Source organism: Hippopotamus amphibius, chromosome 3 (genome assembly GCF_030028045.1).
Source record: "Hippopotamus amphibius kiboko isolate mHipAmp2 chromosome 3, mHipAmp2.hap2, whole genome shotgun sequence".
NCBI classification, from domain to species: Eukaryota; Metazoa; Chordata; class Mammalia; order Artiodactyla; family Hippopotamidae; genus Hippopotamus; species Hippopotamus amphibius.
In genome coordinates this window covers 108,582,186-108,595,314 of record NC_080188.1, presented here as the reverse complement: position 1 = coordinate 108,595,314, position 13,129 = coordinate 108,582,186, and the positions used below count along the sequence as shown (strand labels likewise).

At 35.2% G+C, this 13,129-nt stretch overlaps 1 pseudogene; it reads right to left on the bottom strand.

The window, feature by feature from the left end:
- Window positions 1-11,599: 11,599 nt before the first annotated feature.
- On the bottom strand, window positions 11,600-12,507 carry LOC130850314 (olfactory receptor 4A47-like; annotated as a pseudogene).
- Window positions 12,508-13,129: the final 622 nt, after the last annotated feature.

The window sequence follows — 13,129 nt, the reverse complement described above, 5'->3', positions numbered from 1 at the left end:
TTCTTAACCTTGAAGTCTAATTTGTCTGATATGAGCACTGCTACTCCAGCTTTCTTTTGACTTCCATTTGCATGGAATCTCTTTTTCCATCCCTTTACTTTCAGTCTATATGTATCCCTTGGTCTGAAGTGGGTTTCTCATGGACAGAATATAGACGGGTCTTGTTTTTGTATCCATTCAGCCAGTCTGTGTCTTTTGGTTTGTGCATTTAATCCATTTACATTTAAGGTGATAATTGACATGTGTGTTACTATTACCATTTTCTTTATTGTTTTGGGTTTGTACTTGTAGGTGTTTTCCTTTTCTTGTGTGTCCTACTTAGAGAAGTTCCTTTAGCACTTGTTGTAAGGCTGGTTTGGTGGTGCTGAATTCTCTTAACTTTGGCTTGTCTGGAAAGCTTTTGATTTCCCCCTCAAATCTGAATGAGAATCTTGCTGGATAGAGTATTCTTGGCTGTAGGTTTCTCTCTTTCAGAACTTTCAGTATATCCTGCCATTCCCTTCTGGCCTGCAGTGTTTCTGTAGAAAGGTCAGCTGTTATCCTTATGGCCTTTTCCTTATATGTTATTTGTTGCTTTTCTCTTGCTGCTTTTCATATTTTTTTATTTGCGTTTAATTGTCATTAGTTTGATTAATATATGCCTTGGTGTATTTCTGCTTGGGTTTACTCTGTATGTGATTCTCTGTGCTTCTTGGACTTGGTTAATTATTTCCTTTCCCATGTTGGGAAGTTTTCCACTATAACCTCTTCAAGTATTTTCTCAGACCCTTTCTTGTTTTCTTCTTCTTCTGGGATGCCTATGATTCAAATGTTGGTATGCTTAATGTTATCACTGATGTCTCTGAGACTGTCTTCTCTTCTTTTAATATTTTTTTTTCTTTTTCCTGCTCTGTGGCATTTATTTCCCCCATTCTATCTTCCAACTCACTTATTCATTCTTCTGTCTCAGTCATTCTGCTGGTTATAGCATCTAGAGTATTTTTAATTTCAGTTATTTTGTTATCCATTGCTGTTTGTTTTTTTTGAGTTCTTATGAACTGTTTCTTGTACTTTCTCTCTTTTGTTATTGAGATTTTGTATTATTTTTACTATCATTTCTCTCAATTCTTTTTCAGGCATTTTTCCTTTTTCCTCCTCATTTATTTGGTGCTATGGGTTTTTTTCCTGCTCCTTTGCCTGCATCATGTTTCTTTGTTTCCCCATGGTTGTCCAAACTTTTGGGATTGCTTGTCCTGGCAATAGAGGTGTTTATAGAAGACTTTCCAAGTCTCAGACTAATGTCCAAGTGTTGAGTTAAACTGATACTAAATCTAGGAAACACATACATGTATAAGACACAAACTTACTGAATCCATTAGGACATAAGTCTCTGGAAAGGCCTGACAGAAGAACCCCAGTGTGCTATCAGATATTCAAAGGGAAACCCTACAGAAATTGACAACTGAAACACAACAAATATGAGACAAAAGCAAAAAAAAAAAACAAACAAACAAATAACAACTTACACATACAAACACTAATCCAGGGAGAATTTTTAAGCTAGGATCAAGTACAGAAAAGAGCTAGAGTGCCACCAGGCAGAATGGAGATTCTCAGAATGAAATTAGACAATTGTACTAAGAACTAAGATAAAGACAAAAACCTAACATTAAATACCAAGGCAGTGCATCATCAGGAGAATAGAGCAAGGAGTCTGAGCAGATCGATAATGTTGCTTATAATCATGTTAAGATAAAATAAACTATAAATGAATGGAAGACAGGGGAACATATAGCGTAGTGTGATTGGAAATATGCAAATAAAAAGAAAGGAATAGAAATGTATAAAAGATAGGGATGAAAGGAAGGTATGAGAGATATATTGTCCATACTACCAAAAACTTAGCTAGAAATAGAGGTATATAAAAAGGCAAAAAAAAAAAAAAAGAATAAAAAATAGAATTAAAAAATATGTTATAAAACCTGCAGATCCCTTAGGACTAAGATCATAATTAATAAAGGAAAAAAATCCAGAACTGATCCCAGAATGGACTAGTTCAATAGAATTGATACTAATATTTCTGTTTCCTTAGAGTCTCAGCTGTAATTGTCCTTCTACTCGCCTTGGGTTTTTTGTATTATTCTGTGGCCAGCAGAGCTTCCTTTATTGTTCATCTGTATGCTTTGGTGTGTGGGGAAGGAGAGGGTACAATAGTGGCTCCTTCCCCTTGGATTGAGAGAGCAGTGGCACACTGTTGTTTCAGTTGGGCTTGGAGGTGCCTGTTGCAGAGAGACGCTGGTGGCTCAGGTGTAAACAGGAAGTCTCAGAGTTGGGCCTCTCTCGGGGTTTTTTATTGTCTTTTTTTTTTTCTTGGCAGCTTCCCTGCTGCTGGTGTTCCAAGGGGTTTTAATCTAGCCCTGCCTGAAGTCCTGAGGGTACATTTTATCCCTGAGCACCTTAGGTGGCCCACAGGGTGTCTCTCCAATGTCCACTGCAGGCCTCAAAAGAGAGAGAGAGGCTATGCCCATGGCTCCTCCCCCCTGCCTGTCAGCCTGCAGCATCTGGCCTCCATCATGGCCAGGCAGCTCTCAGGGGTGGCACTCCTTGTTGCAGACCTCTTCCCTCCTGTCGTCTCAATCTGTCACCTTTCTGGCAACACTGTTTCTCACCATGAACCAGCTCTCCAGTTCCCACTCTCCTGCTCCTGGACCCTCTGTTCAGTTGTGAATTGACGTCTTGTTAGGGGAGCGGTGAGCTGCGTTGTGGGCCCTCCATGTGTTTCTCACTCCCACCTGTCTGCCACAGCTCTGCAGTTTCACCCTTTTTGAGCTGTTGTAGATGCCTCCCTACTATGTTGGGATCCTTGTGGTCCTTTCCGGTGCCTGAGGCCGTCTGCTTTTGTTCAGTTGGTTCTCTGTGGGAATTATTGCTTCTTTTGGTGTGTTCCCAATGCATCTTTGGAGAGGGATGCATTCCACGTCCCTCTACTTTGCCACCATCTTTTTCTCTTCCCCCCTTTTCTTTTTACACCCCTCAATATTCAGGAGAACAGGTGTTGAACAGAAAAGGGAATAGCATAATTTGATAGAGGTTAATCATAAACTCAGCAGAGAAACCAAGTTTTGGGATGGCTCACTTTCAATCCCTAATCCTTTTATAACTTTCCCCACATCTTTCAGGGAATGGGGCCACAATTGCTCTGGCTACTTCCTGCTGAACTGGGGCATAGTCCTGCCTCAATTTGGGGAATGGACACTAATTTGGAAATATTCTTGAGTTGAAAGTCTTGGATCCTAGCCTTGTATAATTAAGATCATCGTCCCTTAGTCCATCATGTTGGTACAAACAGACCCAATTAGAAGCAGTTGAAGAAGTTACAATTGGAAATTTAATAGACAATATAGATTCCATTCCCAGAGGGAATCAGGAGAATAAGCCTGAAAATCAGTCTGGACCTAGCACTTTGGGAGAGACTTGTAGCCAGGTAGCCAGGGGCCTACTTTTATCTAAGTAGATATTAACATCTGATGTGGTATTAACATATATATATATATATATATATATATATATGTATGTATATATATATATATATATAGCATATATATATAATTGGAGCTGTTGGCCACTATACATGACTCCTTTGTTTTGCTACCATATAATGTAAAGCAATTCCATTGTCTAACCAATTTAAAAGTTAAAAGAGAAAACCTGCAGAATTCCCTAGTGGTACAGTGGTTAAGAATCCACCTACCAATGCAGGGGACACAGGTTATAGCCCTGGTCTGGGAAGATCCCACATATCACACAGAAACTAACCCTGTATGCCACAAATGCTAAGCCTGCACTCTAGAGCCTGTGAGCCACAACAACTGAGCCCACATGCCTAGAGCCCATGATTTGTGACAAGAGAGACCACCACAATGAGAAACAGTGCATCACAATGAAGAGTAGCCTCCACTCCCCACAACTGCAGGAAATGCACATGCAGCAATGAAAACCCAATGCAGCCAAACATAAATAAATAAATAAATAAATAAATAAATAAATAAATAAATAATAAAAGATGAAGAAATCTTGAGACCATAATGTTCTGACCATTTGCCAGAAGACACTACTTTGAGGATGGCTGGTAGCATCCTGAGTCTGACACTGATCAGAAAATTCAAGTTCTTCACAATACAGGAACATGACAGAACTCATGTCCACAATGGCAACCTAGTTTTGCCTTGTATTTCAGAGCTATAGTTGCTCAAGTTTGACTTTCAAATGTATTCCCTTCCCCAATGATCAAAGCAGATGTACAATGCATGTGTGAAAGTTTATAAAACAGGCCACTCTGGACAATAACATTTAAGTTAAACCATGTATAAGCCAGAATAATTTCCCCATACTTCAATGTGTGCAGATCTTCCATCATTTCCCCTTTTGACTGTAATTTTTTAAATAGAAATCAAAATATCTATCCCTTGAGCCAGGGTTGTCACTCCTGATCCAGGTCTGATCCTGACCCTTGGTGCTAAGCTTAATTTATGTTTACATATACCTGATATTCATCCAAGGGCAGATTGTTGAGATAAGATTCAGAAACACATAGAGTGTCCTTTTTAAAAATTCAATTAATCTTTAAAATTATGCAGCATGACAACAAGGAACAATTTGGAATGTGAGTCTTACACAGTAAACACAGAGCTCAATTCACAGAATCAGAATTTTATGTATAATGAAACATCTCTTTTTCTTTAAAATTATTCTTATTTTATCAAATATAAGCAAATCAAGATTAATTTGTCCACAAATTAAGCCTGATTAATTGATCATATAGGCTCTTTTAAGTTGGATGTGCCGCAACTTTCCGAAAGCAGTCTCAGACTGTACTTTCTTTTTCTTTTTTTTTTTTTTGCTACTCTCTTAATGTGAAAAATATATATATATTGTAAAGTTGCATCCACCTCTCTCCTGAGTAACAGACCTGTAGTTCCAACTCTCTTTGGGACATCTCCATATGAGGGTGGTACAGTCACTTTCAACTCATTAGGCACCAAAGCAAACGTCACCTTTTTCTAACCAACTTTTGTGACTATAATTATGCATTGATTGGATTTCCTGATCCTGTCTTCCATAACTGCAATTTGCTATCTAATCTCTTAAAAGTATTTAGCTAACTACTTTATTTGGCTTACTTTTGATGACTCATACTGTATTTTGGTAATATCAATTTTCTCCTGTCCTAATTTCATCTTTTTTTTTTCCCTTTACTTTCCTGAGTATCTGTATCTCTGCTTTGTGCTCTTTCTTCATTTAAATGAAGTATCATTAAACTAAAATGTTTGTCAAACAAACAAATGAAAAAACTCAAGTAAAAGAGACCAGATTTGTGGTTACCAGAAGCAGTGGGTGGAGAGAAGGGACATTGGAGAAAATTGGTAAAATAAAAAGTCAAGCACTTTTTTTTTCTTTTTCTTTTATTTTTTAACTATAAGGGATGATGGATATTCACTAAACTTATTATTATAGTCATTTCATGATGTATGTAAGTCAAATCAATAGGTTGCATACTTTAAACTTATACAGTGCTTTATGTTAGTTATATCTCAATAAAACTAGAAGAAAAAAATTAAAAAATAAATGTTCCAGAAAAGATGTTTACCACATCTTTCACTGGATTCAATTTGTTGGTGTTTATTCTTTAGTTGCTTGTTTTCTCCATTCATTTCCATCCTTTCCACCTCCCCCCTTCATTGCTTTTTGATTATTAACCTTTGAAGGAGGTCATTTTCTTCCTGAAGTATCTATTTGTAGATAATATATATTGGAGAGGGATGGGTGGAAGACTGTACTTTTAAGATGACTTTCAGTGCCAAGAAATCCATGCTAAGGGCTTGTCACAGAGTTTGTCTTACAGATTTAGGTGAATTGCTCCCTTTTTGAGGCTCCAAAATATCACCAGTCAGGAGGTGGCCTTCTTTGTTTACCTGATAAAGCTACTAAGAAACGAAGAGTTTCCAATAACTAGGTGGATCAGGTAGAGAGAGAGGATAAATGCTACAATTTTACTTACAAATTTATAATTTACTAAGTTTCTATAAATCATAATTAGCTTAAAGGAAAAGGTCTTTCTACATCCGGCAAACATAGATTAAAAGCCAGTAACATTTCAGAAAAAAAGAAACAAGAAGACTGTAACCATATTTATCAGTATAGTCAATCCTATGTAATTCATCTTTTTTGCTAAGACATTTATGAAATCAAACTTTCCATTAGACTTTTTAAATACCTTATCCAGTTCAGCAGTATGATTTAAAAGTTATCAGAAATCTGTACTTGTCAAAAAGGTTGGTTCTATGAATCTTCTGGAAGTTGAAGCAGTTTTGCAAAACATCAGCTTAAATGTCTAGGAATGACAAAAGGCTCAACACAGCAAGGATAAATATCTGATTACAATGTCTTTGAAAAAGAAGCTTAATCAAGCTCTTGTTACATACCACATATTAAGAAAACAATTAGAATCATGACTGATAACATTATATCAGGACTTGTCTAAATTTCAGAAACTTTATATAATTTCTAGAATGTCTATACTAATAACATTTCATGATACTATATAATCTGAGGATCTTATCACTCATTTAACAATGCTTTCCATGTAATTTAACATATCAAAAAATCCTAGTTAGTTTAATATTTCTCTCTGAGATGGCTCAGGGGCCCCCTGAAGCATCCCAAATTTAGGAAGTCAAAAGAACTTTCACTATAATTTGATAGGAAGTTTGTCAAACATATCAAAAAATTTCAAAACTTCAAAAATTCACTTCACTGTGAATATTTATTCACTTGTCTAAAGTGACAAAATTTTTAATGCAAATACAAATCACTTAAAGGCAAGGAAGTTCACACAATGTTATCAAAAGCAGTGTTCTAAGTAAACTTGTTTTCCTAACAGAAAAGACACAATCTAGTCTTGCACCAGGCTACTTTTAATAACAAACTCCATTTACCTAATTAAATTTAATCTAATATCGACCCAACCATACCCAAAACTCCTTTTTCAAGACTCCTTTTCTACAAACCTTTCATAACTTTCTGTATCCATTGTAATTTTTACCTTATTTTTCCATCCAGAAATAACCACCTTCAGAATAAAACTACCTCTATATATAATTATAAAGATATGTGTATGTGTGTGTGTATACACACACACACACACACACACACACACATCATGTTTTCTTTATTGATTCATCCAGCAGAGGACGTTCAATTGTTTCCATATCTTGTCTTTGTGATTAATGCTTCAATGAACATGGGAGAACATATATCTCTTCAGATTCCTGATTTCATATTCTTGGACATATACACAAAATTAGGATTGTTGAATCACATGGTAATTTTATTTTTAATTGTTTGAGAGGCTTCCATAATATTCTCTGTAGTGGATGAACAAATTTATATTCCCACCAACAGTATAGTAGGACTCATTTTCACTACACCCTCCCCAAAATTTGTTGTCTGATATTTATATCATATAGGCAACCTAACAGATGTGAGGTAATATCTCATTGTGGTTTTGATTTGCATTTCCCTGATGATTAGTGATATTGAACACCTTCTCATGTTTCTATTGGCCATTTCTTTGTCTTCTTGGGAAAAATATCTATTCAGGTTCTTTGCACATTTGTAAATTGGGTTTGTTTGTGTGTTTTTTGTTATTGTTGTTGTTGTTTGTTATTTAGTTGTAGAGGTTCCTTATATAATTTAAGTATTAACTCTTTACGGTATATTATCTTTACAGATATTTTCTCCCATCCCATATGTTACTTTTCTCTGTTTTGATTGTTTCCTTTAATGTGAAGAAGGAGTCTGAATTTAGTATTTGAGATCCTGGACTTCAAGATGATGTCATGATGGGATGAGACTTAACAGACCTGATAGCTTTTGCCTCCTCTCTCTGAGACCCCTGAGCTTCCATTTTACAAGTCTGATGACCTCACTGGACAGATATTATCTATAGTGTTCTGTATCTGAATGGAGAGGAAAGTAACTCAGAAAAGCCTGGTCTTCTATCTATCCCTACCAAGGCACCACTCATATAACTAAAATTTATCTTGCACCCTCCTTAAAAGTCCAGGAATCAACTGAATACCAGAAAGTGACTGCAATCCATGCCACATGGAGCAGAAGAATTTTTCTGTCAGGCCCTGTGCAAATTTCTGTATGGTCAGATACAGACCAGTGTCTGACAAGACATAAATAATGCTGTCTTTGGACAGATACAGGCCTGTATGTAATCATATCAAATAAATATGAATGTACATATGCAAATGCATTCATATTGGTATCCACATACTGATCCATGTGTCATCATATACAGACACAGATATGTTCACATATAGATGCATGTATGCAACTGGATACAGACATATCACTAAATACATACATAATGCTGTCACAGAGATTTACATGAGGTTGATTACAGATCTGAGTGTGTGGTGGGATACATACCTGTGTATTGTTGAATTCATGCCTATGGATGCTTGCTATACAGGCACTCAGACTTCAAGGATTATGCTGTAATTCATGCCAGCAAAAGAACTAAGACCTTTCTGACCGGCTTATTGAAACTGAATCAAATGTAAATAACAAAGTCATATTTTTAAAGAAGAAAACCATAAAGCAATATTATGTAAACTCTATGGAGATGATTACAAATTTTTTTGATCCATCAATCAATCCTTCACAACTATGTTTTATTCTGGATGGGAAAACAAGATTTTACAACTTGTAGTTTTCCTCAAAATAAATATGTAATGTCATGATATTCTAAATATCTTGTCATAAGAAATTTTCAAACTTTGCAAAATGACTCTAAAATTTAGAAGAGGAGGGGAAGGTGGTGAGAGAGGAGGAAAAAAATGCCCTTAAATTGAACCTTCTAGGTGGTGGAGAACCTAACACAGTAAATGGAAAATTTTCAAATTATTAGTGAATTTAAAAATTATGTAGGCTGATTTTTTTTTCCTGTTTGGGCTTAGATATTTTCCAATCAAAATAAAAAGAAAATTAATGGTGAGTTGAAAAAACAATGTGTTTTTAAAAGTTATTTTAAAATTTATAAAATCATTGAAAGTGTTTAGAAATTTCCAAGGGTGATGTGATAGAACAAATCACAAAGTAAAACAATATTAAAATAACATATTTATATAAAACATTAATTATTATAAAATAAATGACATAATAAAGTAAATATTCATAGCAAATTTATATATATTTAATATAGAAAGACCTAATCAAAATTTATCAGTAAAATTTCTCACTCCAATAGATTGATTGAAGTAATTGACAAATTAAATACAGTGAATTCAATGTTCCATGCATTGTGCAAAGAACAGAGAGCACAAAGATAATTCAGTAACTTTTCCTGACTTCAGGGAGATTACAAACCAATAAACATAGACTTTAATAAATTTACAAAGACTTTTATTTTATCATTTGAAATTACACTATTTTGAAAACTAATAAATTTCTGCCTTGGTCCATTTGGGTTACTATTACAGTATACCATAGACTGGATGGCTTAAGCAATTAACATTTATTTTTCACAGGTTTGAAGTCTTGAAGTCCAAGAATAAGATGCTGGCAGATTCCATGTTTGGTAAGATTCACTCCCTCATTGATAGAGAGCCATCTTTTTGCTGTGTCCTCATATGGCAGGAGGGTCAATTGAGTTTTTTCAGGTCTTTTTATAAGAATGTTAATCACATTCATGAGGACACCATCTACATGATCTAGTTATTTCTGAAAGGGCCCACCTCCAAATACCACCACCTTATAAAGGAGTTAACTTATGATTTCTGACAAGGACACAAACTTCCAGTTTATAGCAACATCCAAAGGTGCAGCAATAAATTACATAAGTTCTGATAAACTCAAAGGCTTCATATTATTTGGTGAATAATACTGCATTTGATAAAACTTGGAGATAATATAAGAAATATCTGTGTAATAGAGATAAAAATCAGGATATGAGTTTTTTCATACAGTGTGATTTACTACTGAAAACACCCCCTGCCCCATAACCTTAGCATCTCTTGAATCCAGAATAAGTAATGGAATCAGAATAACGTTTCTTTGACCACATGCTTCCAATCATTTTGAGGAAGGTAATATTTTATTTCATGCCTAAATCCGAGAGAGTTTTATGAATGATGTCTCTGTTAAATAAAACAATATATTCTAGCTTCTTTATTTCCTAGTGACCTGTATTTCAATAATAAGGGAGATAAGAATAACACATATTGTCAGCATCTTTCTTAAAAATTGTATCATCAACATATCTGATATTAAGCTCCATATTTCATGTTTGAAATCTATGGAATATGGATTATGCTAAATTTATACATGAAAGGCAGAGCCTTGGTCTCTATAAAAGGCTATGAAAAACTATAAGCATAAAAAGTGATGGGAATATTGAAAAATAGCAGGGGTATTACCAGATATTCTAAACTATCTGTGAAGATTAATGCATCTTCTTTATGAAAATGTAACTCCAAACAAACCTGGTCCACTTGAGTAGATAATAAGTTTACGCAACTGGGAAAATAAGTAAGTTTTGGGTATTTTTCTGCATTTATACCATATTCATTCAGATCATTTTTATAAATTTATCTTTCATAAGATTAATATTTACAACTCTGAAACATCATTGTACTTAACATGCTAAGCAATATTAACAACATAATATATGTAAAGTACTAGTATCTTGAAGATGCAAAACAGATACAAATTTCAAATATTAATATTGGCTGTCTTTGTTTCAAGAGGAGTGACAAAAGTTTTATGTCACATTACTAATATTATTTTTCTGAAATCTATAATGAGTTCTAGTAACTCTGGAAAAGATTACATTATTTGAGAGAGAAAATCTTACACCAACTGAAATAAATTTACATTATTAACTATAACTTAACTCATCATATAGAATATAAATCTTTAGTCTCCATAGACACGTTACACCACCAAACTATACATATTTTCATAATAAATTATGAATATCATAAAAATATATTTCAAACAAAATATATACTTTGAATTAGGAAATTAAGAAAATCTTAAAAGTTTATTTTGGGCATTAGAAATATTCACATAGGGATGTCCCTAGTGGTCCAATGGTAAGGAATCTGTCCTGCAGTGTGGGGGATGTGGGTTCAATCCCTGGTCTGGGAACGAAGATCCTACATGCTGCAGGGCAGCTGGGCCTGTGCACCACAACTAGAGAAGAGAAAACCTGCATGTCACAGCTAGAGAAAGTCTGTGGGCCACAATGAAAGATCCCATCTACAGCAACTAAGACCTGCCACAAACAAAAATAAATAAATAAATATTAAAAAAAAAAATACTTGCTAAAAAAATTGGTCCACATCAAAAAAATCTTACAGTAAAAAAACAAAACATACAAAACAAGCCAAAACAAAAAGAGGAATTCACATAATAAATGTTTTAATCATGCCCAAGGTATGAATCCTTAGGTGAAATTTAATACAGTTAAACACTCATACCAGGCTTTCCTGGAAAAAAAGCAATTTTTCATTGAAAATAGGTCATATATTTCCCTGCTGCCTCATTTTCATTTTCTGGTCCAGAACTTATTCATGGCAATTTTCATCTCAGTATTTCTCAGAGTATAGATTAAAGGGTTCAACATAGGGGTGATAATGGTATAAAACACAGTCAAGAATTTATCAGTGGGTAAAGCAGAAGGAGGTCTCACATATATAAAAATACAGGGCACAAAGAAGAGGATGACCACGGTAATGTGGGAGCCACAGGTGCATAAGGCTTTGCACTTCCCTTCCTAACATTCTTCAGGGAGTGCAGAATGACCCCATAGGAGATGGGTAATAGAGTAAAGATGACCACAGAGATTGTCCCATCATTGGCTAAGACTGTGAGGGCAGTAATATGGTTGTCAGTGCAGGCAAGTTTTAACAAGGGGTACATGTCACAGATGAAGTGGTCAATGACATTGGGGCCACAGAAGGGAAGGTTGTAAACAAAGAGAGGATGAAGGACACCATGTAAAAACCCACCAACTCACATCAACAAAAGTTGCAGGAAATTAATTTTCTGTTTCATGATTGTCAAATAATGCAAGGGTTTGCAGATGGCCATGTAGCAGCCATAGGCCATGACCACCAGGAGGAATATATCAGCACCACCAAATAAGTGTGCTATAAAAATCTGGGCCATGCAAGCTTGGAATGAAATGGTTTTCTTCTCACACAGTAAGTCTATAATCATGCTTGGAGTGACTGTAATAGAATAAACAGCATCCAGGAATGTTAAGTAGCCAAGAAAGAAGTACATGGGGGCATCCAGGGTTGGGCGGAACACCACAGTCAGGACAATGAGTAGGTTGCCCACCATCATCTCAATGTAAGTGAGCAAGAACACGACAAATACTATTTTCTGACCCTGGATGCTCTGAGTGGGCCCCAAGAGGACAAACTCAGTTACATTGTTCCTTTGTTCCATAGGTCCTTCTCTATCTCTTATTTCAGAGTGCACGACAAAGTTACCTTTAAATATATCATCACTAGAGACTTCCTGAAGTCTTAAGATCATTTTTTGTTTTTCAGTCAGCCAGTGAGCATTATGGTTTATTTTGATCCGGTGCTTTCCTATATTATAATATAAGCTGATTAAAGCTTTGTCCTGTTCCTCAAAAATCTAACAAACAGCAAGGAATGAAGAGACATATAATGCAAAAGGACACATTATTAAGTAAATGAGTTGCTGTAAATCTCTTTCAAAATAGGAGCTAATGAAATTGTATGTGTACTCAATATCTTATATAAAAAAAATTGACTAAAGTTTTTTTTTTGTTTTTTTTTAATTTTATTTACTTATTTATTATTTTTTGGGGGTACACCAAGTTCAATACATCTGTTTTTATACACATATCCCCGTATTCCCTAACTTCCTTGACTTCCCCCCCCCTCGAGTCCCCCCCAAACTCCCAGCTCCAGTCCTCTAAGGCATCTTCCATTCTCGAGTTGGACTCCCTTTGTTATACAACAACTTCCCACTGACTATCTATTTTACACTTGGTAGTATATATATGTCTGAGCTACTCTCTCTTTTCATCTCAGCTTCC